The sequence below is a fragment of the Mauremys mutica genome, chromosome 6, assembly GCF_020497125.1.
Source record: "Mauremys mutica isolate MM-2020 ecotype Southern chromosome 6, ASM2049712v1, whole genome shotgun sequence".
NCBI classification, from domain to species: domain Eukaryota; kingdom Metazoa; phylum Chordata; order Testudines; family Geoemydidae; genus Mauremys; species Mauremys mutica.
In genome coordinates, this window is record NC_059077.1 from 81,847,527 (window position 1) to 81,872,349 (window position 24,823).

A 24,823-nucleotide genomic window follows, 5' to 3' on the forward strand; every position below is an offset into this window, starting at 1 on the left:
AGCCCTGTCGTTTTGAGTTCTGAACAAACATAGAAAATGACAGTCCCTACCCCAAAGAGCTTACTGGCTAAAATACAAGACATAACAGATATATCAGCGATTTGGGGTGGGAAAGACAAAGTAGCTAAAATTATATAGTTATGTGCAGTTCTTAGACAATCAGGAATAGTAATCACAACTCACTGGCTACCTAGTCATTATATGCTGCAGTTTACTGTAGGCATTATGGAAATGGTGAGTTTTCAGGAGAGATTTGAAGAAGGATAAGATGGTGACACTACAGATTTTGACGGGGAGCTTGTTGTTTATACAAATTATCTACTCACTTGAACTGATCATATGGATCAAATAACATAAGTGAAAATACTATGTAAAATATACCTGATACAGTAGGTATAACATACGCACATACCATGTAATATCAGATAAGTTTAACATGTATTTACAACTGAATACATGATCATACATGTGAAATAATAGGAAGTGGCCTCTTCCTTTGTACTCTTTTCCTCATATATCAAATATGACATATTGTTTATTATAGAAAATACATCCTTATCACATGGGTGACCTTTGTTATTACTGTTCTTCTAAGCTGGCAGGCATGTCACAGAATAAAAGTAAACATTCTGATAACTGAGGCCACTGTTTAAAAAAGGAAAGGGTTGGTGTGGCTACTGAGAATCAGAATTATATTGGAATAAAGATGCATAAGGAGGAAAGACGACAATATTTTGGACAATATATTTAGTGCTTAATCAATATACATTTATTTAGGTTTGGTTTTATACTATCAGTGATTTGTTTTGTATTTAACTGAAAGCTTTGGATCAAATAACACAATTAAGTTACAATTGGCTAGTTAGTTTTGCTGTAAGAATATCTGTCTTTATTTAAATTGTGTCCAATAATTTAGCATTTGTTTCTAAGGATATGAAGATTATGGGACAAATTCTATACTGATCTACAGCCTACATACGCCAGCTGAAATTAATATAAGTCAGTGCAGAAGATGAACCTTTTTTCCCCAATACAGGGCTTATTTTTTCCCATTGTGTGAAGTTGAGGAACAGTTGCTGTGTAGTGAGGGGGCATGGTCTCCCAACCTGATGGATGGGGGGAGAGCGTGACCGACCCCCTGGTGGGCAGAACCAGGATACCCACGGCCACCGTGCTGGAAGCAGAGGGGTGGAGCAAGAACAGGAACTATAAAAGGCTGGCCCTCTAGTTCAGTTGGGGCAGAGCTGCCAGAGGAGCTTCACATTTTTCCCCCGCTGCTGGCACCTGGACCTGATGGAGGCTGCTCCTGTGCCAGAGACCCGGAAGGACTGCTGAAACTACCAGACACCGAGGAGCTGTTGGGGCTGCCACTTCCCTTTTACCTAAGTGAGACCAACGACAACCCTGGAACCCAGGTACCCCTGGACTGGGAGTGTGGGAAGAAGCCCAGGGAAGCCAAATAAGGTTGACTGTGTGGCTGATTGCAAGCTGGCCAGAGTGTTGCAGTTGGATTTCCCCGCTGACCCAGTGGCGGACTGTTCTGCCATTGTTAGGGCCCTGGGCTTGGATGCAGTGGAGCGGGAGGGATTGCGTCCCCTACCCTCTGCCACTCCACCATCGGGGGTGGCAGCCTCCCTGCTTTTTGGTCAGGAGACCTGCATTGGTCTGGCCCACACTTGAACTAGGGTGCCAGCAGGGCCGACTCCAGACCCCAGCGCGCCAAGCGCACGCTTGGGGCGGTGTCCCGCGGGAGGGCGGCAGGCGGCCCCGGTGGACCTCCCGCAGGCATGCCTGCGGACGGTCCGCTGGTCCCGCGGCCCCGGTGGACCTCCCGCAGGCATGCCTGCGGAGGGTCCGCTGGTCCCGCGGCCCCGGTGGAGCATCCGCAGGCATGCCTGCGGGAGGTCCGCCGGAGCCGCGGGACCAGCGGACCCTCCGCAGGCACGTCTGCAGGAGGTCCACCGGGGCCGCAGGACCGGCGACCACCAGAGCGCCCCCCGCAGCGTGCCCCCCTGCTTGGGCACCGCAAATCCTAGAGCCGCCCCTGGGCGCCAGATGTTTTGCAGATTCTCCCCCCTAGACTACACTGTTGCTCTGCCTGACAGCAGGACAGAGCCCTGTACCTAAACTGATTGCTGCCCACCCTGATTGAGGGCCCTGGGCAAACAAACCCCACTGTTAATCTGCCTGGCTGTAGGCCAGAGTCCCATACCGGAATTGATTGCTTCCCTGGGCGAATAGACTCTCTACTGCTCTGCCTGACTGACTGTTGGTCAGAGCCCCTACTAGATTACTGCCCCATCCTGATTGAGGGCCTGGGCAGATAGCCGCGTTGCAGCTTTCCCATTGGCCAGAGCCATTAACCATGAGGCGTCCTGACTTGATTGAGGGCTCCAGGCCTATACATTTATCGCTGCCCGGCCAGACTGCTGGCCTGGACCACTAACTGTGAGCTGATTTTCCTCTGAACTGAAGCACTCCGGAAGTGTCTTAATGAAGGGAGCATAGTCTCCCGCCCTGACAGAGTGGGAGAAAGCCATGACTGCTTTAGATACTGACACTAGTCAACCAGCATTTCATTTGATATATAGAGAGCCACTATGACTGTTTAGAGAATAAAAGCATTTATCTAAGTAAATATCCAAGCACTGTTGGAATGGGCTAGTGAAATACAGTAGTTAAGAGAGGTATCTGTCCCAGTCGGTCTCTAGGGGACTTAAAATGTCAGCAATAAGCTTCCAGGAAGCTAAATTAACTACTTTGGTAAGGAAACTAGAAAAAAAAATTTCCTGACCCAACCCTCCCTGTGTTAGGGATTAAGAAGTAAAAGCTGTTTCTAACATGGAATATAATAATATATACCTATCCCACAGAGTTGTTCTTTGACTTCACTAATGTTTGAAAGGCACTTTGAGCCCTTCAGAGGAAAAATACTGTATACGTGAAAAGTATTATCAGTATTATTACAGACCTCCTGCTCCCTTATGGAGAATAACCTACATTGGAAAGTGGAAACTCTGCAAGTTTTGACTCTTGGGTTTTACTCAATATTTTTCAGTTAAGAGTGGGGTTTGCTCCTCCTCTCAAAGAAGTGGCAGATATGCTGGAAGACAATTTAAGAGTTAATATTGTACCTCCCACTACACATAAAAATAGTGCTGACTCTTTTATATCACTTCAGGATCATTTATAATGAAGCACTTACTGGTCTTGTAATACATGTCTCTCTGCATGCCTTGGTCCTGCCTGTATCACAGCACAACAAGGTGTCAAAAGTGACTGAATCCCACCATCGGAGAGAGGACAAAACAAGAAAGTGAGTGAAACTCTTCTTCATTCAGAAGTGGTTGTGATTTCTACCCTGGATTAGCCTCCACAACAGGCTGAGCTGAGAGGACTGATATGAAATAGAAAAAAAAGGAGAACAAACAATTAAAGCTTTGAAAAAAGCTGTGAGGGAAAGAAAAGCTGCAGCTAAAGGAAGAGATAGAGGAAAAACTGGAATGGCAGAAAAAATAATCTTTCAAGAGAGGGCTTTGCTGAGAAACTGTCTGTTGGAGCAGCTTCAGGAAGAAGTACCAGTTCCCACAGCAAAAACAAGGGCTGGGATCATCTCTACAGGAACAGTGAGAGAAAAAACAAGCTGGAAGCAAGATAAAGGTGCAGCAGGAAAAGGAACAGAAAGAAAGATTTTATAGAGGAAAAGAAGTTGTCATCAGAGCAAGGAAACTAATATTTCTTAAAATCGTTCACAAACTCTTTTAATTTTGCTGATAAATTAACCTGGCTGAAAAGGATGGGCAGCTCAAGCGCTTTTTTGTTGCCTCAGGAATGTCAACAGTAGTGAGGAGTATTAATTAAATTTTCTTGATATATACCACAGAAGATGAGGTAGATGACACACAGATGACATCAGTACTAACTTTAGATCAGAAGAATGTTTACAAAACAGAACAAAACGTTTGATGTGTATTTCAAGAGAAAGCTTGAACAACTCCACAGAACATCAAAGTGGAATCTGAGCTTGCACATTTTGAAAAAAAGGGAAGAAACACAAAATAACAAAGCTGAGCATCCCACATGGAAAACTTCGCAGGCTGGTAACAAAGAATATTTCACTGGCTGGATGTAAACCAGAATTTCCTGGCTTGCATTTTTGTCCCACTTTGGATTTTAAAAAATTCCAGCTCATTGGACAGCTTGCAGACTACTTTCCTGAAGTCAGGAGAAACTAGTTTTCTTTCCAAAGGTGAGAAAACTCCCACTGACCTCAGTGGGCCAGGATTTCACCCACAGTCCCCATATGAAACATGGCTAAAGCTGTAACCAAAGTTCTAGTCTTACCCCTGACAAACCAGATGTCATTGGCAAATTGTATGATGGACCTCATGATTAAGGCAAAGAAGGGCTGCCTGCTCACTTCAGCATGCTGCTCTGTTCATTTCTATGTCACTTCATGGAATTGCTAATAAAGCTTTTACCATTGTTCTATCCCTACACACCTCTCTGTACTCCTTGCTCTTCTGCATGGCAACTTGACAGAAAGGGGCTTGCCCTCCCGTTACCTATGGATCCCTCAAAACCTGCCCAAGGCAAAGGGTATCTGAACAGAGCTCCCTCTTTCTACTACTTCCTAGAAGCCCCCTCTAGACTCTACACCCAGTAATTGTCCCTGGGGGGGGGGAGGATCTAGTTGAGCGTGGCCAGCCCCGGTCTCCTCACTTGCCCCTCAGCTCAGGTATGAAGTCAAGACCCTATGGAGCCTTCATGGAGGCTATTTCCCCCTTCTACACCCAACCTCTATTTTTCACTCTACAATGAAATCCTGAAAGAGACTACATCCCTTTTTAGAATGGGCCACCTAATCCCTTTATTTTGAATCATTGATAATTATATTGTATGTTCAGCAGAGAATACAAGGGAATAGGTGCTTGGGCACAGCTAAGATGCAACTGTCATGTTCTTGGATAAGTAAAACATGAGCATCACAATCTTATCAGGCACCAGAGGACTAGATACAAAATATAAATTTTATTTCGATTGGAGTTTTAACAGGAAAATAAAGGTTCATCTCTTGTGTTCACGGCTGCTTATCAGTTTTGCCAGCCACATTGCCTCTGTGCATAGCTTTGCATAGAATTAAAGGGGGGTAATATGCAAATATCCATCCACAGAACAATTGGAGTATTCTTTTACATTTATTGAAAAGCTATATCTGAAGCATACAAATGCCAAAATCATTGATGTGTAGGTGTTTGTGCATTATTTTCTTGTACTGCAGATCCAAGCGCAGTACACAAACAAAAGCAAACATCTTTTACACCTATTAATATTGCAAAGACAATACACACAAAATGCTCACCAGTAAGTAGCTGAATCTAAATTGCTGAAGATATATTGGGGAGGAGGGAAATATCATTTACTCAAGTTTGGGTAGAATCAGTCCTTCAAATCCATCAGGAAAGTTTACCAGCCTAGGAACAAAGTCTATTTGCCAGCCCTTTACTGTAATGATGATGATGATGAAACATCAGATGATGATATGCTTAGCTGTCAAAAAAAACTTTTGTTGTGAGTGGGAATGTGGATAGAATTCTCCCAGGTGAGATTTGATAATAGATTATGAGGGTCAAAATTTTCAACAATGGGTGTCTAAAGCTAGGCTCCTGAACCCATTGTTAGGCATATAAACAAGTGGTCTGATTTTTTTAAAAGAAAGCTGTGCACCAAAGAGCTCCCATTCAAGACAATAAAACCTGATGAATGCTCAGCATTTGGAAAAAGCCAGCCTTTATAACTGTTGTTCCTTTTTAAAGAATTTACTTATGTATGATCTCTGTGTTGTATGTGTGGAATAGGTTGTATGTTATTAACGTCTATGTCACTTGGGGGTCAGTCAGTCTATATGTATTTAGCAAAGTGTGCTGTGAATTTCACATGGATGCAGTTGCCTTACACTTCAAAATGTAGATACTGTAATCAGAAAATAAAATAATTGAATCTGCATGTTGTCGTCATATTCCCTATGTCTTCCAAATGTAAGGTGTGAAGACATCAATATCTTTTGAGTAATAGTTTAATAAGTAATGGAGAAAAGTAATTGAACACCTTGTTACCTGTCCTGGGAACCAGCCCAGGAATAACCACAAACAAAGGTTGAACTAAAGCAACGCTGAGGGTTGATTTATTGCTTCTCTTAGTTGAGCAATTATACTCTCACACACACCACCTTCATGCTGGCAGGCTGTGGGTGTTGGTTTCAATTTCGCAGGTGGATGAGGCTGGCCAGGTGACAGCTGCCCAGAAATCGGCCATGAGGCAACGAGAGTCCCCAAAGTTGCTTCGAATTCATGGGAGGGCTCTACTGCTTTTGGTCTGGTCCTGAGTTTAGCGTACTTTTACATTTCCTTGTTGGTAACCGTCCTGGCCTCCTGCCTTGAGTTTTATACCTTCTTCAAGATAATACCATGGTTCCATAAAAGGCGATATTTGCTTCTTTGTTTCACCATTGGCTGTCACTCACACTCTCTCACTCATTCCTTACATTAATTGATTACATATTCATAAGCATGAATAAAATTGGTAATATAGAGCAATGCAGCCTTAAAAAAGCATCTAACATCATTGGGAGCTTCCACTGCTTTTGGCTTTGTAACAGCATAACCGGAAGCTGTGCAGACTGCACTCAAAAGAGCAAATTGCGGTGTGGCGGGGAAAACCGCATCCAGCTACACACCTTATGTTAGTTATCCATACAAATGTACTGACAAATATTAAATTACAAAAATACAATATTGAGACATCTTTTCAGTCATTTCATTCCTTTCTTAGTGTGCCCACAACTAGCTTTTTTATTGCACACAAAACTATCTATATGTAGAGTAATATATTCATTTCATTTAATATTTGTGTGTCTACCATTAGCTTTTTTTTACACAGTAAACTCTATATGTAACAGCATATATATTTGTTGCTAGAAGGTGAGTCTTCTTTCCATGTATCCACAATACACTGCTTCATTTGTTCTTAGCTAATGCAGGTTTCCTTGCTGCTGCTGCTTCTTCCAGTATACTTCAGCAGAATTGCCTCAGTCCAGGTGATTCTGATGTCTAAATATATATGTACTTTTTTAAAGGAAAAAAGTTTTGTACACTGTTTGAAGTTTCTGTTGAGTTGCTAGCATATTGCATGGCCATCTTAATTCTGGTATTTCCTAGCTTTCAAGTGGTTGACTAGACTATGCATCCTTAATATTGTTGTTTTAATGTAATTTTTGGTACATAATATTTACAGGAGAGGGGGCATATAACTGTGTGAGGCGGGGTTGATTGCTGCATGATGGCCATTCCTCATTATGTATCATCTCCTCTGGCTAACTTTTAGGGTTTTCCCTGTATTAAACAATGATCATCCAGTGAGCATTATGTATTACCCAGAATCCTCCTCCTTAATGTGAAAAGTTTCAATTGGCTTGTCCTCACAGCAGCATGTCAGAGTGCACTATGGAACTTTTAGTGCATGGTAACAGGATCCATGTGGCCAGATAGTGCTTGGCAAGCTCGTGTGCAGCTTGGTGCATGCTAATCTGTGTAGACAAGCCCAGTGTATGTAGGGGTGGCTTGTAAGTAATGGCCACTGGTTAGATGGGAGCCATACTCCTTGGAGTTAAGCAGAGACCAGCCAGTAGTACAGAGACACTGGGCCTTTCACAAACTCTCTAGCTCCCAGTGGTGTAACAAGATCCATTGATTGTCCCAAGGACTTGAGATATCAATGAGTTTGGAGAGCTAGAGTCCCTTAAAGTAAATGGGTCTACTCACATGCTTAAAGTTAAGTGTGTACTTAAGTGTTTTGCTGAATTAGAGCATATTTTCAAAATATACATATTGCTCTGTTTCTGGGATTAAAGTCAGCTTTTCCTTAATTATAGCAACACAAGTTATGTTTTATTTCCTCTGTTTAAATATTTAACATGCCCTAGTTATTTGTTAATGTATATATCTGATTGCCTTAATGAACAACTGAAAATTATTGATTTAGACTGATTTGCTTTTTCATTTTGTATTCTGTTCAATATTTCTGTAAACTAATATGGATGACTAAATTACATGATTTATTTGTAATTCCGCTGAAACCATTACATAATTTATTTTAGTGACTGTTAATACCTGACTTTTTCTACAAATGCATACCATGGGGATACAGCACAGAAATGACTAGATTCTAATCCCGCAAATACTTTTTCAATCTGGAGTAGCTCCTTTCACAGTCATTGGTGCTACTTCAGATTTACATCAGGATAAGATAAGAATCTGAGTCATAGTCTACTGATAAAATACTATAGAAGTCTTTCAATTTTAGCCCCATTACCTGTAAGGTATTGAGGGCTGCTATATGTACCAAGCATTAGATATATACATTAATTTCTATGCCTCTTATCTCCTAAATAAGTTACTCAAATCCCTATGCAGACACAAAATACTGTGTAATTGTAGCTCAAATGTTGTTAAAACCAAACTAGTTGTTGCCTGTGGAAGGGGAATAATGAGAGGAATGTTGTTGTTAAAATGATTAATATTTTTAAACAAAACATTTCAACCAATATGCTATGGGCTAATATGAAATGTCATTCACCCTGACAAAGACTGCATTAAGTACAAGCTAGCTATCCCCTCAGTGGAGGAAAGGAAGGAGGAGAGAGGGCAGACAGAGTTTTCCAGGAAAAGATGTCAAGCTTCTGCTTAAATATCTTCTTAACAGATATTGACTGGAGCCATGCAAAGCCTGCAGATTTTTTGTTCATGTTCAACATTCTGAGTTTTATTTAAAGTTTTCAACTAATTTGAACCCTGCCTGTTGCAGGCAAAATTGAACATTTAAACCAGTACATTTTAGGTTCCAGGCAATATCTGTGGGATTTGCAATGGCCAGGAGTTCATGCAGCCATATCACCAACTTCACACACAACTATTCATGTACACTTCAGATTTCAATACTGTGAATTCTTAATATAAATTACTACCCATTTAGAACAGCCACTAGCAACACAGATCACCAATTCCCCAAACTTTTTCTTTGCATTACAGAATAACATTTAAAAGCCAGTCCTTTCGATCTGACACCATACACCCATTAATACAAATCCACATATTGAAAGCCACACTAGCTATATTAATCATCAGAACACATGAATATATAAGCAATAAAATTAAGGATTCATCTTGTTTACCATAGGGGTTGAGCTATGTGGGCTGTAGGTGGTGGAAGGGAGGCAGTTGAGCTTGAGAAGGAGAAATTCTGAGTGGGATTTAGATGGGACAATATGTGACTGAACTGTTTATTCCCTGACATTTGCACTTTGTGTTGGGGGATATGCAGTCTAGCCCCCTTGATTCACATTTGACCTTTTTTTGTATGGGATTTTTTTTAGTTTTTTAATTGAATGTGTATCAGTGTTGACTATTCACATGGACAGTTATTAGTGCTGATATGAATTAAATCCCCTAAATGACACCTGCAAAGTTAATATTTCATCAATGTTTTAAAAGAAACTGGGATGATTAAGGAAACTATAGGCCAGTTAGCCTGCATCAGTCTTATGCAAAATCATAAAAAGGCTGATCTGAGACACTTTAATTTTATACTGATTGTACCATATGAAAATTAATGACTATCAACAAACTTGATATTGTTTTTCGATGAGATCATAGGTTTGGTTGATACAGTTACCTGTAGCAACATAATATAATATACTTTAGCCTTCTGTAAGGCCCATTCTGATGAAAATTAAAACTATACAAAATCAGTGTATATGATAGTAAATTCAATAACTGGTTAAATGATAGATTGCAAAATGGTATTTTAAATGGGGAATCATCAGCTAATGAGAGTGTCCCTAGTGGATTCTGAGAACGTATACTGTATATTTCTTGGCCCAATGCTGTTCAAAATCTTTATCGATGATGTGAAAAACATCAGATCATTACTGCCAAAATTTGAAGAGGACACCAAAAATTGGTGCAGTGGTAAGTTATGATGGGGCAGGTCAGTCATATAGACCAATCCAGATTGCATGGTAAAATGGTCTTATTTGACTAACGTGAGTTTAATACACCTACATACAAAGTCATGTATCTCAGAATAAAGAATGTAGTAAAAAAAGATAGGTGACTAAACCGTGGAATGCAGTGCCACTAGAAAAAAAAATCAGGAGTCGCAATAAATAATCGATTGGACATGAACTCCTAGTATTATGCTGTAGCCTACAGGACAAATAGGCAGGAGAATATCAGGGAATAGGGAGGTGTTATTATCTGTGTATACAACATTAGTCAGACAGTGACTGGAATACTATATATAGTTCTTGTTTCCTCACTTTGAAAAGGACATTGAAAAACTGGAAAGGATTCAGAAAATGATTTGAAAACATGACTTAGTGAGAGACTTAAAAAGCTCAGTCTATTTAGTTTATCCAAGAGAAGGTTGAGGTGACTTGGTCATTGTCTACATGTACCTACACAGGGAAGAAATTTCTGATAGTTGACAGCTTGTTGATTTAGCCAAAAAATGCATAATGAGATCCAAAGGTTGGGGGTTGATGCTAGATACATTCAGAGTAGAAATAAGGTGCAAATTTTTAACAGTGAGGTTAATCATTAGAACAACATACAAAGGGATGTGATGAATGCTCCATCAATTGAAGAAGTGTTATAGCTCAAACAAAAGGCTTTATGTAGAATTTTTTGGATATTTTTTTTTTGGCCTTTGTTATACAGGATGTCAGATTAGATGATCATAATGGTCTTCTGGCTGTGAAATTTATTAATCTATGACCCTCATGGACTCCAAATTTATATTTCCCTCCTTGACCTTTCATGAAGTTTCCCTCCTCACTCATGTTCCCCAGTAGAGCTCTGCTCCACCTCCAATGCCCCCATAGGTGTTACATCAAAGTAGACCTCCTTTCCTCTTTGCTCCCAGCTCCTCACATTTTAAGCCTCACTTCTTTCCCACCCTCTCCTCTTAGCACAGCCTTGCTTTTGTCTGTTCCATCCTTACATGCCCATGCATTTGTGTACACCCTCACAGCCTTATGACCCCACTCACCCCCACATATCCACTTATATTCCTACTCCCCCTGATGCCACCTCCACACAGCTGCTCCCTCCATATACAGCAGCAGCAAGTGAACTGACTGTGGAAAGGGGTAAGTAGGCATCATTGGGGGAACCAAAGGAGTAATTTGGAAATGTCGGAATTGGGAGGATCTGGGTGGTGAGGACTAGTGTTGTGCAAGAAGTCTTGGGGGACGTGGGGGTGCCCAGTTGTGTGCCAGTGTTTTGGCACTTAGAGCTCCCCTGACACTGCTCCCTAGTGTACCAAGGCAGCAGTGCTGTGTGGAGCCCTTGATGTGCTAGCATCTCAGAATTGAGAAACTCACTCCTTCGGTGCTGCCTTCTTGGCTCTCCAGCACCCTGAGGCAATTGAACCCTAGGGAGCCCTTGATATTCCAATGTGTCAGCACAGAGACACTCAACAACCCTGGCACTACTGCACTGGGGAGTCAGGGGAGCCTTCACATGCCAATGCCTCAGTGTAGATACTAGCCTTCTCCTCCATCTGCTGGGGACATGGAGAATGCAAGAAAGAGACAATAGTATGACCTGACTGAATAAAAAGCTGCAGATTCTATTCTTGCTGCATCCCAGATCTTGTCACCTCAGATACTGTGTGTCATGGTAGATATATTTGTTGTTGTTTTTTTATTTTAAATTATAGGTGGCTATAGCGGTGTGTAGTGATTGGGCTGAGGACATAAATTACATCAGTATCTAGACTCTAATTAAAGGCTTCTCACCGTCTATATGCCAATGGTACTCTGTAAGCTGAGATTTTTCTCTTTGTTCTATGTGCAGACACCTTTACATCCAGCCGGGTCAAACCGCTGCAATTCCTCTTCAATTCAACTTGTGTTGCAGTCTCATTACCATGTATGTGAGTCAGAGTGTAGATGTGCATGTTCCATTACCTAGTATTTATCGGTTAGTGACATTGCTGATCAACTTCCTTTTCTTCAATAAAATTCAACTTATTTAGAGATCGCTCACTCTCAAATTTTATTCCAGACCACAACTGTATCCATCACATGTTGAGAAACACCAAATTGATAACTTAAAGAGTCTTGCTTTTCTTTTTCTATAGCACAGCACATTTCTGTGTCTGGAGTTACTGTCAAAAGCCAATTTATTTCGTGAGAAAGTACTCCTAGAATGTGAACAAGGGAATGGTATTGTGTTAACTGAACTCAGTCCTCATTATTATCTAAAACACTCGGCTGTAAGTGCGCGTTTTGAACCCATGATGTTTGAGTGGGTTCAGCATTAGGCAAGACAAGTTTGCTCATCCCTAATAATAAGACAGATAACAACTCTGCCAGTTGATTGCTAAGGAAGATTAAAATGGAGAATCAGCTGGTAGCGTGTGAAAGCGAAGCTGATGTAGACACTTTGATTTGTGGGTTTTTTCATATACTTCTTGTACAATATAGTGTTATTAGGCTGATATAACACTTAGATCTGAGTGCTTAATGAGGTGTGTATAGAGCTGATTTGCCCTTGCTTGGCCTTCTTTAAAGCTTTTGTTTTCCTTATTTTTTTTACTAGACTTTTAACTAAACAACCAGTGAAGATGGAAGGATATAATACTACCCGTTAGATCTCATCTTATTAGAACTGTTATCTTTTTCTCTGCACCTAACATTTTCAAAATTCTATATTTTAGTTTGGAAACAGTGTATTTTGTTTGCACAGCTCCAGAACAACATAAATTTCCTCTTCTTTGGATTTTATTTTGACATTTTCATGCAAATGCAAACTTCTGTTAAATGGCATTGCTATGGACAGTTTGCAAGCAGTGTGATGGAATGAAAAATGGATTGTTCAACAAAGAAGGTAATCTGTAATTATGTATGTGAAGAATTGTATTTTTTTTTTTAAATTTCCCTTTCCTGGTGCAGTATTTATTTTCTACAAATAGTAAACATGAAATTGTAACAAAAACTATGTGAATAAAATTCCTTTGAGTCAAGGTTAATGCACAATAAATTACATTTCCCCTTTCATCAGGGTCAGTGAAAACAGGGCAGGTCTACGCAAGCTTATCTCGTCAGCATAATTAATCCACCTCTGCAACTGAGAGGTGGTATTTTGATGAGAGAAGCTTTCGTGGCGACATAGAACTGTCTACACGAGGGGTTAGATTGGTATAACTACATCGCTCAGGGGTGTGGATTTTTCACATACCTGAGCAACGTATTTATACCAGTGTAAGTTTGTAGTATAGATCCGGCTTCAAGGTTAAAGTAAAAATAACCCTGAGGCTCCTCTCTCCAGGCAACCTGCTTTCCCCAAGTAGCTGCTGTGCTGTCTCCAGTCAGTCTCAACAGACAACCATTCTGTCCTCGTCTATTTTTTGCTCCTTTTCTGATTTTGTTCCCTGACATTAGCCCTTATTCACCAATATAGGGTCCTAACATGGTTTCCTGAACTTGCCTCATTCCTGACAGTTCCAGGCTCTTGGTGGGTAATATACCCTACCACAGGCATATTTTCCTTAACATCCTTTTATAACCTAAAAAATAAAATAATAATAATCAGGAAACTTCAAGCCTGAACCTAAAGTGATCATTTATACTTAAGTATAAGAAGAAGTCAGGTCATGTTATATATTGCTATAAATGTCACATTTTCACAGAAGCTTCAACTTGGCCTCTAGTTATTGGTGCACTAGGTGTGACAAGCTAATCACTTGACCAATCAAATAATGTAAATTGATGGGTCAATTGACCATCTATTATTTGACCATTGTCAAATACTGTCAAATATTCCAGTAAGAATGTCCCGATAACATAGATAGTGGCCTATCTTTTTGATTGCATCATAGGCTTGCTAATGTCTTGATCACTCACTTTACCACTCGCTAATGCTAGCTGCTGGGGAAAAAGAAGAGCTAAATGAAAGTTGAGCATCTTGATCTAGAAAATTCTATCCAAACGTAAGAACATAAGAATGGCTATCCTGAATCAGACCAATGTTTTATCGAGCCCAGTATCCTGTTTTCTGACAGTGATGGGTATCAGATGCTTCAGAGAGATTGAACACAGCAGGGCAATTTATCAAGTGAACCATCCCGTTGTTGTCCAGTCCCAGCTTCTGGCAGGCAGAGGTTTTGGGGGACACAGAGCAAAGGGTTGTGTCCCTGAGCATCTTGGCTAATAGCCATTGCTGGACTGATCCACCATAAACTTATCTAATTCTTTTTTTTAACCCAGTTATACTTTTGGCTTTCACAACATCATTGGGCAATGAGTTCCACCGGTTGATTCTGTGTTGTATGAAGAAGTACTTCCTTATGTTTTTTTAAATCTCCTTGAAGATGGTTGGAGATGCTTATATAATCTCTACACCCGATTTTAATATTGTCCAGAAGGAAAAGCAAGAGAAAGGAATAGTAGTGGAATTAACATTAAGAAGAAAAATATGCCAATACTAGTAATGCTAACATTTACATAGGTGATACTGGCAGTAGAATGACTGACTGTACCTAATTGGGTGAGGAATCTGGGTGAAACCAAGCAGGAACTACTAAGATGTTTGTACACCAATGGGAGGAGCCTGGGTAACAAAATGTAGGCAGGAGAACTACTGATGCAGGAAGTGAAATCAGATATTATAGGGATAACAGAAACATGGTGGAATAGTAATCATGACTGGAGTACAGGTATTGAAAGGTATGTGCTATTCAGGAAAGAGAAGTAAACGTGATGGAGTAGCATTGTATATTAATGATGATGTAGACTGTAAAGAAATTAGAAGTGATGTAATACTTAAAATGCTTGGGCTATGCTACAGAACCCTAGGATCCAATTTGGATATGGGCAGATGCCTCTTTAATGTTTCTAATGAAATGCATCATAATGGGAATTGTGTGATTATGGGAGACTTTAATTTCCCAGATATAGATAGGAGGACAAGTGCTTCTAATAATGGTAGGGCTCAGATTTTTCTGGACGTAATAGCTGAGAGACTTCTTCATCAAATAGTCACCAAGCCAACAAGAGGTGATGCCAGTTTAGATTTGGTATTGGTGAGCAGTGAGGACCTCATAGAAGAACTGGTTATAGGGGACAAGTTTTGTTTGTTTGTCTCCAACCACCCCTGTTACACCACTATTTAGCCATAGTGGCATTATTTTGTTCCCCTACTGTTTTTTTTTAATTTGAGCCTCTATTATGGTGTTTCTAAAAAGTTTCCATGAAGCTTGTATGCATTTCTCTCTTGTGACTGTTCCTTTTAATTTCTGTTTAACTAGCTTCTCGTTTTTGAGTATTTCCCCTTTGTATGCATTGTATGTATGTATATACTAGGTCATCAATCTATATGGGAGCTCAAAAAGCACATTAAACAAGTTAAAAGACAAGGTTTCTGCCTCAAAGAGCACACAAGCTAAATTGATTAGACAAACATACAGAAATTAACTCACAGGTGAGGGAGAAAAGGGTTCACTGTCATTAAACCCCTCCCTCAACACAAAGAGAAAATATGCATATCCATTAAGCCTCTCTCTCTGTCAGACAAAAATATCACAGTTATTAAACCCCACCAACACTTCTCCCATCCTCAACAAAACAAACACATTGAATGCCCATATAAATAAATACCCATTTCTCGCTTCTCAACAAATATCCCCTTCATAAATATGCACACTTCCCACCACCCCTAGGGAATCATCCAGTCAAAAACCAGAAATAGATTAAAGATCAATGAGAATCTGGTGACCATGTGTCACAATTTAAGTTTTGAGAAGAAAATGGCAGATGAAGAGTTGACTCGGTATTCATCGAATGATGATGAAGAAGATACTGATGAATTTGATGATGGAAATAATATATATATATGAAGCAGTTGAAGCTGATAAAGAAACAGAAGATAATAAAAAGCAAGATGCTTGAAGAGTGGGCCTGCTGCCTGTCTCACATAAATGTATTTAAAAATGATTTTTTCTTTTACAGTTGCTATGTGTTTTTTGTTTTTGTTTTGTTTTCAATTTGTCTTATTTTCTTTGGAAACTTCAGTCTTGAATTAAATTCACATTTAAATGCTAACCCAGCAATGGTAAAAAAGGTATTATTCTGCTTTCATTTTTTAGAACTTCATGTCATTGTTTCACATTTTTTCTGAGTTAAAATAACTGTTAAATAACCTGTTTTTTTGTCATTAGGCATAAGTATCTGAAGCTACCATTTGGAGACCACAAAGTCTTACTCTTTGTTACTATTTTTACTGTTCCACTAAAATAATGCTTTAAAATATGACCAATACTTAAGTGATCAATTGATCAATTATTTTTGGATCGGCCAAATGCCCAATCCTAGCATGCACAGTTTTGTGTGTGCAAGCCCTTCATGTGCATTTTTTGAGAAATAACATTTCTGCATGCAGTTGATAGGTGATGGGTTTCTGTGTACAAATTCTATGTGTGCAGGAAATATCATGTGCCTTTACTGTGATATTTCAGCAGTTTTGGTTCTGGTATTGGCCAGATACTGGGGGGAAAATCTAAAAAATTCATAACCTTAACGATTCTGTTCGCATTTGTTTCCTTGAAGTGGGTGAAAATTCTGGGGGTGCAGTGTTCTTATAGTTTCTTAATTACTTACATCATCCTTAGACTTGTTAACGTTGTCCAGAAAACAGGTTATTACAATATGTTTCCCAGTTCTTTTTCTTTTCCAGAAAGTTTGCCTCGCCCTGAATAGCTACAACTTTCTCTGCTTCAATGAAAAGGGACAGCTCTGACCTCCATTCTGCAATAGATGAAGGTATTTCTGGCATTTGGCTTAGAAACAATCTACACCCTTGTCACACAAGTTAAACTAAGATTTATAAGATAATGCTGAGAAGACCTAAGCATTGTATCCTCCATAATGGAAAGTAACACTGAGAAACAGGGATATCTGTGTTCTTCCAAGGAAAAATGGTCTTTTAAATTGGAAAAGTAGATGAACAAATAACCAAAATGATATGCAAATATGTGACTTGTTCTTAGTACTTCTGGGATATGGAAGTTGCAAGAACAGACTCTGTTTTTTTTTTCCAAATGTGGATTGCATCTGGAGGTTTCTACTACCTCTTTGTGAGCCTAGAATATCTACATTTATTCATGTGCCATTTTGATGGGTCTATTTCAAAGCTTTATAGGGCAGAGTAGGAATAAAAATGCACAATAAAAAGATTTAAAACTAGGTCTTAAGCTGATAATTGAATTCTGTTTTGGTGTGTGTTTCTTTGTAGTGAGGTTTCCATATCAGAATTATTTTAAATCCCTTTAGAATGCATAAATAAGAAAATCTGAATATTTTCCAGATTTCCCATTCAAACTATTAATAGCAATTTCAGTTAAACAGTGACTTGCTGTTGATAGATGACCACTTATGCTGTTTGTATTATTTTAAAATGTAATTTACATTATATTGTAGAATATGTAAATATCGTAACTGACCCCACTACAGAGTATCTCTCTGCTAAAAAGACTCCTTGAACTACAGCTGTTCAGCTCTAGAGGGTGCTGGAACAGTTCCAATACTGCCTTAGGCCCACATGGAGCTCATTCCAGGACTGGGGCTTTAGACACCACTAGGGAATATATAGAGTACCTGGGGTTAATTTTAACCAGTTACTGTGGTTAAATACAGATAATCTAGGCTGCATCCCCTGGAACAATCAATATAATTATGTGGTTGGGGTGAGAACTGAAGTCAGAGGAAACTGTCAGGAAGCAGGGGGTCAATGAAAGAACAGCATCGTGTACTGTTGGCAGGCTCCCTGTAGAGTGGGTGACTCATCCCTTGTGAGGATATTTGGTGTTCAAAGCTTGTCGTTTCTGTGGGGAAAAATGCTTGATCTATAATTGTATAATTAGCCTTTCAGAATCCCCCCAAGCCCACTCATGGTTAGCCAGAAGGAAACTATCCTGGGCAAGAGTGACCAACACCATCAACTTCTGCAGTAGCTAAGCTTTAATTTAAAATAATAGTAAGTTAACAGCACTTCCATCTGAGAAGAAAACTAAAAATGTAGCTGAGTTTAACTGCTGCTTTAGCTACTCATGGGAATGCAGCTGCTACTGTTATGCTGTCTCGTCTGTAAGGATGCTCCACTCACTCTACCTGAACTCTTCTCCAAAGCTACTGGAGAAGCAGCTGCAACAGCCCCTGATAGTTCCTCTTACACTGATTCCTTGAGGGAATAAAGATGAGCAGCTTCTCTGGGCTCCCCTGCATCCCTGGAGTAGGCCTGTTTCCCCCTCATTTCTTAGCTAGCTGAGACCAGAAACAGAACAACACACAGCCTCCTTCTTCCACCCAGCACTGGTGGCCTTCTCTTCAGGTCTAGGGGGAAAACAGAAGATACCTGGCTTCTTATCCCTTTCCAGGGACAAGGGCCCTGGTCTCTCTCCCTGGCACTCAAAGTAATGTGGCCAGGTTGATAAGTGCAGTGCCTGCTATTTAAAGCCAAGTAGAAGCTGATGGCACTTACACACAGGATGTGCTCAGCATTTGACAAAGGTGGGTCAGATGTGAACAATTTAAAGAGAATTAGCCATCATCTGTAAATCTGTTTTCCCTCTTTATTCCAAGTTTTTAAAAGGATGTGTCCACTTAAAAAGCCAAATTTCTGTCTGCATTGTTTTTTACCTACTATTGTTGCAAATATCCCATAAAATCTCATATTCTCCTGTATGTTAAATGATCACCACACAATTAGAGTGTGTGTGTGTGTGTGTGTGTGTGTGTTCAAGATCAAAAACTGTGTAAAAATGTTTGGAGCATATATCAGTAACTTACGGATAAAAATAATTACAGGGATTTTGTAATGATTCCCAAACCAAATATTATTAACCCATGCAATTCACAATGCATGTTACACTTAAATGAATTCCAAGTATTTTAAAAGTGTACACACACAAATCTGGTTCTCATTAGTTATGATTCATCTCCACAGGCTAATAGTTTTTTTTTCTTTGGTTTCCTGAAGAAGAACATATAGACAGTCGTGGACTGCTGTTTTTTACATTAAATATACTAAAGGGCTTGTCAGATGATTTAAAAATTGTGGGACTCTGCCTCTAGAGTCATTGGTAAAATCCATGTTATTAGGATTAAACAAAAATTGACACTTAATTGGTCACCATTAATATTCTGTCTTTAAATGGAATTAAATGCTTATCTGTGGAGAATCTTAGAAACAGACATACATATGGTTGGATAGGAAGGAATATTTCCCTCAGAACATAGAGGCTTGTAGGGAGATAATAACTTTCCACTGAGAACTAAGCAGGTGTCATCTATTCTTGTCAGGTGAAACTATCTTCCAAAACCAATTTCCTTTACGGGTAGTTCTCAGTCCTATCTATATTCTTCCTTTTTTCTGATTCTATGGCTGCTTCTGTTCTGCACACAAACAAACCATATCTTTGAATAACAGTTATCAACATGCAAGTCTTTGTCATCATTGTCACTATGTGCCATCTTGATTTGTGAGAGAGATACTAATAAATCAGATTAGTTTATAGCAGCCTGACTTTTAGCTCAGTTTAACACAAGCTTAACGGGTGAGCAGTTGAGAATCTGAATCAATTCAGTGTTACTTTATTTGCCAGCACAAATCTCCAATCCATAATTCAAACATTTTAAGATACTGCTTTAACATGTTATTAATGTTAGTCATTACATTTTTATGCATTTATTTTTCTGCTTTGAAAACCTTCCATATACTTCTAGAAATTTGTTGGCAGTTAATGAAATAACTCAGCCAGTGAACATGATTTCATTTTAATTTTTTAATTTTTTTGAGAGAATCAACAAACTAGATATGTACCAGGGAAGTGAGTAATCTACAAATAATCCACCTCTCTCCAAAATTCATATGAATGCTATATGCGGATTTCTAATAATCTCAGTGGAAGCAGAGTTAATTTAATACCGTATATTCAAAATCCAGTGGAAGCAGAGTTAATTTAATACCGTATATTCAAAATCCAATCAGTGTTTTTTCCTCTGTTTAGTGTAAGGGAAAGGTTCAGAGAACACAGTAGCATGAGGGTATTTGATTTCTAAATCACTAATTTGGGGAACTGGAAAAAAAAAGGCAATTTATCAACATGATATAGTGGGAGGTAGTATTAAATTCCGCGAGCATGGATGAAGGCTGAAACATTCTAAAGACACTGTAATTAAGACTTGGGAGAGCATAATTCTAGTGAAGAAAAAAAATAAGGAATGAGCAGCTTTCAATGTGGCTTGGAAATTGCTCAAAAATATGAGCATAAAAGCAAATCTGTATCAGAAGTGGAAAAGGGGCATAGTCGAGGCTTTGCATGTGAATGGTAAGCATTTACATTTTTGTTACCCTTATCTAAGAATTTATGGTAAATATGAGCAATCTGAGTTTAGTATGCCCAAGATATTGATATGTGCCAGAGTCTACACAAATTGAAATTAGAGCTTTGGGACTTAACATAGAGTTAGATAGTTGAGACTGGCATTTCTTCTGCAAAACGACAGTGTGTGTGTTTTTGTAAACTGGAGACCACATACTGACATAGCAGGGAAACCAGGCCTAAAGGGTTTGATTTCTACCCCAAATACTTGTTTGTTGCCAAACAACTCCCAAAATAAAGCCAGTCTGATTCACTAATTCATTCACTACTGTATTCCTGCTACCCCTGAACAGGCTTTTAACTGTCTTCTATGGGTGATGTGGTGGTCTCTTGCCCACCTCAGCCTTTAAGAGGCTATCTGGTGGTCTCCCCATCCTGACATTTTCAGTAGGAGAGTAGGCAAGGTACACCTAGTTCCCTATTCCCCATATCTCCCAGTATTATTAGAAGATTGTGCAGTTTACCTGAAAGATGTCCCAGAATGCACCTCACTGTTGGGGAAACTTTGATCTCTAGCTGGGTTTTTACTTGGCTTCAGATTTTGATGCCAAATGTTTGCACAGCTTTAGATGTTCCCTGGGAAATGGGGTATGAACATCCTCTGAAGGCTTCTACTCTCAGAGGAGGAAGGACATCTTCCAGAAGATGTCTGTTGCTGCCAGAGAGAAAAACATCCACATAGTAAAGGTAGTAAGGGAGAGAGGGAAGAAATGAGAATACAAAGCAACAAAAAGCAAAGAGAAGTAAGCAAAGTCCACCAGCATACAGTTTTCAACAAGGAAATAGATTGTGTGAGATAGTCTCGTGTCTCCATCTCAGAACTCATGTGGAAGGTAAAATCTCCCAAGCTGTCCCAACTGATATGCCTTGTGGGAAAATTCCTGCACAACTACAAAATAATCAGTATTATTGATTTTAATTCCATGCATCCCTGGCTTATGTCATCATTTTTCATTTGGAATTATTATTCTCTATTTACTGAACACCATTCTCTTTATTGATGGTTAATTGTTATGAATTTACCCAATCAATACGTGCTTTTCCTATCTATTCTTGATGTCCGGCTACTGGTCCTTGGTGCTCCACATATTCTGTTTTTATCTTCCACGTGTACTGAGATGTCTGTTTACTATTTTCTTGGATGCTGGTGTAAGCTGACACAATGTACATCTCTTCGGTAGCTGCCAACAGCAATGACCATCATGTTGGCAAATAAAATGAAGACCATCGCCCACAAGAGAATGCAATTGTTTAGCTTCTGCCTTGTGTTTTGGCTTTTTCCAGTGTCAGAGTTTCACATTCAATAGAACTGTATTTAGATAGCTGTTTACATTCCATTACAGCAGCTATAACACATCTGCCTGACTTGAGCTCTTAGCAATATTCCTGTAAGCTTGAGTCCTATAACCTTATCAAATGAGTAACATTAATTTAAAAAAACATGAAAGATGATTGTTAATACTATGAAGGCTTAAAAAAAAAAGGTAATTTTTAAAGTGTAACTTTGGTCACAGGCAGGCAAGAGAAATTCATATAATCCTGCCTTGAAAATGGTATGACATCCTTAACACTTACAATGCACTACAACTTGCATCTCATACATTTGGCCTAGAATGATTACCAAAACCTATGGATGATTCCTTTTAGCAGTTATATTTCAAACTTTAATATATGGTACCATGCTTGATGGATTAAAACAGCAGACAGTTCACTTGTAATATCTTTTAAAATAGCTTGAAATTGCTTTTAAAATATGCTTAATGTTCACTTGTGACATGAGTGAAAGATGCTTTTCATAATGTCACCAGGATTCATCAAGGAGGTTTAAAAGACAGTAATGTTACAATAATAGAAATCTCTTGTAGCAAGACTGTTGTGTTTATTTTCTGCAGTGTTTGTAATCTCCAGAATCACAAATCATTGTGAGTTTCAGACTGATAATCAGGATTAACTGATTTTACTGCTGCTTAGGGTAGCATCTGGTCTAGTTATGAGCAACGTTTTAAATCACTGTAAATGTGAAGAGTGATGATAAAAATACTTTGTCTCTGGAATCACAATCCTCTGTCGCACTGCAGGAAGCTGACCACAATCAGATTCACACCTCTCCATGTTTAATCAGGAAGCAATCACTGATCATCTTTCAGTAGAAATTAGAATATAATCAGATATTTTGCATGAAAAAGGTCTGAAAAATATAACAAATACGTGAAAATAAAAACTGCAGTGCTGCTTAACTTTAGCTGGACAATTACATTTCTTGTAGCCACTCACACTACTATCTAAAGTTACAATGCAAGTTACCACTGTCCAGTATCTAGGTATTTCACGGTAATATTAAACTCGTGTCAAGGGGATGCGAGGGGGACAGTTTGTTCTTTTTATTGCTTGATTGGTGATGGGGTCACTTTAATTCACTGGGGGCATGGCACTGAACCACAGAACAGAAGAGCTGCGTGTTACATTAATTTTGTACTTCCCTATAGTAACCATTTCCATGATATAGATATAGATACACCTCTACCCTGATATAACGCCACCCAATATAACACGAAATCAGCTATAACGTGGTAAAGCAGCGTTCCTGGGGGGCGGGGCTGCGCGCTCCGGCGGATCAAAGCAAGTTCTATATAACGTGGTTTCACCTATAATGCGGTCAGTTGTGGGTTTTTTTGGCTCCCGAGGACAGCGTTATATTGGGGTAGAGGTGTATTTATATTTTCTCTAGACATTATATACATTCCTAGTAATTTCAGAAAGTTTTGTACAGTATAGTGTGTTTGAGGTCTAGTATATATCCTAATACTTTTTTTATAAGAGTTTTCTTCCTTTATTTTTGATAGATTTCGCAGTAATGCACACTCATTAAGCATACATTCTTCTTTTGAAACAAAGAAGGGAATAATTTTTGCCAGGGCAGATTATATAGCTTCCTGATCCTCTTGTGCCTCATGCAAAATTGTGTAGATTGCATAGTTGCTTAACAAATACTTTTTGCATCATCCTATTTCTCTTGCTCTTTGGAGCTATTGTTTAATTCCAGTCCTGTTTCACTGAAGTAATGCCCAAACCTTCCTTTGAAATAATGTGGGCTGTTGCTCTAGATTCTGTTACTTATTTACTCACCCAATTTTCCTTTCCTTTCCTTCCCTTCGTAGTAGAAGTGCTATACTGGTGCTGTAATTTTCATAAGAACGGCCATACTGGGTCAGACCAAAGGTCCATCAAGCCCAGTATCCTGTCTTCAAACAGGGGCTAATGCCAGGTGCCCCAGAGGGAATGAACAGAACAGGTAATCATCAAGTGATCCATTCCCTGTCACTTATTCTCAGCTTCTGGCAAACAGAGGCTAGGGATGCCATCTCTGCCCATCTTGGCTAATAGCCATTGATGGACCTATCCTCCATGAATTTATCTAGTTCTTTTTTGAACCCTGTTATAGTCTTGGCTTTCACAACATCCTCTGGCAAAGAGTTTCACAGGTTGACTGTGTGTTGTGTGAAGCAGTGACCCCTAGTTCTTGTGTTATGAGAAAGTAAATAAGGAAGTGTTGTTTACTCTTTCTCCCACCAGTCATGATTTTATAGACCTCAATCATACCCCCCTTAGTTGTCTCTTTTCCAAGCTGAAAAGTCCCAGTTTTATTAATCTCTCCTGATATGGAAGCCATTCCATACCCCTAATTATTTTTGTTGCCCTTTTCTGAACTTTTTCCAGTTCCAATATTATTTTTTGAGATGGTGCGATCACATCTGCACGCAGTATTCAAGATGTGGACATACCATGGATTTATATAGAGGCAATATGATATTTTCTGTGTTATTATCTATCCCTTTCTTAATTATGCCCAACATTCTGTTAGCTTTTTGACTGTCACTGCACATTGAGTGGATGTTTTCAGAGAACTATGCACAATGACTCCAAGATCTCTTTCTTGAGAGGTAACAGCTAATTTAGAACCCATCGTTTTATATGTGTAGTTGGGATTACGTTTTCCGATGTGCATTAGTTTGCATTTATCAACGCTGAATTTCATCTGCTATTTTCTTGCCCAAGTCACCTAGTTTTGAGAGATCCTTTTGTAGCTCTTTACAGTCTGCCTGGGACGTAACTATATCTTGAGTAGTTTAGTATTATCTGCAAAATTTGCCACATCACTGTTTACCACATTTTCCAGATCATTTATGAATATGTTGAATAGAACTAGTCCTGGTACAGACCCCTGGGGGACAACACTATTTGCTTCTCTCTATTCTGAAAAATGAGCATTAAAGAAGAGAAAGGGGAAAAGGGTGTGTGTGCGGTGGGTTGGTGGGGAGGGACT

The 24,823-nt window shown here is 39.3% G+C and overlaps 1 long non-coding RNA gene across 1 annotated transcript in view; it reads left to right on the forward strand.

The window, feature by feature from the left end:
* The window catches only part of LOC123372317, a 146,702-nt gene that overhangs the window by 55,540 nt on the left and 66,339 nt on the right, over window positions 1–24,823 (forward strand). Inside the window, exon 3 of the long non-coding RNA XR_006580210.1 lies at window positions 16,794–16,879. This is a non-coding gene — a long non-coding RNA (uncharacterized LOC123372317). The remainder of the gene's footprint in view (window positions 1–16,793; window positions 16,880–24,823) is intronic.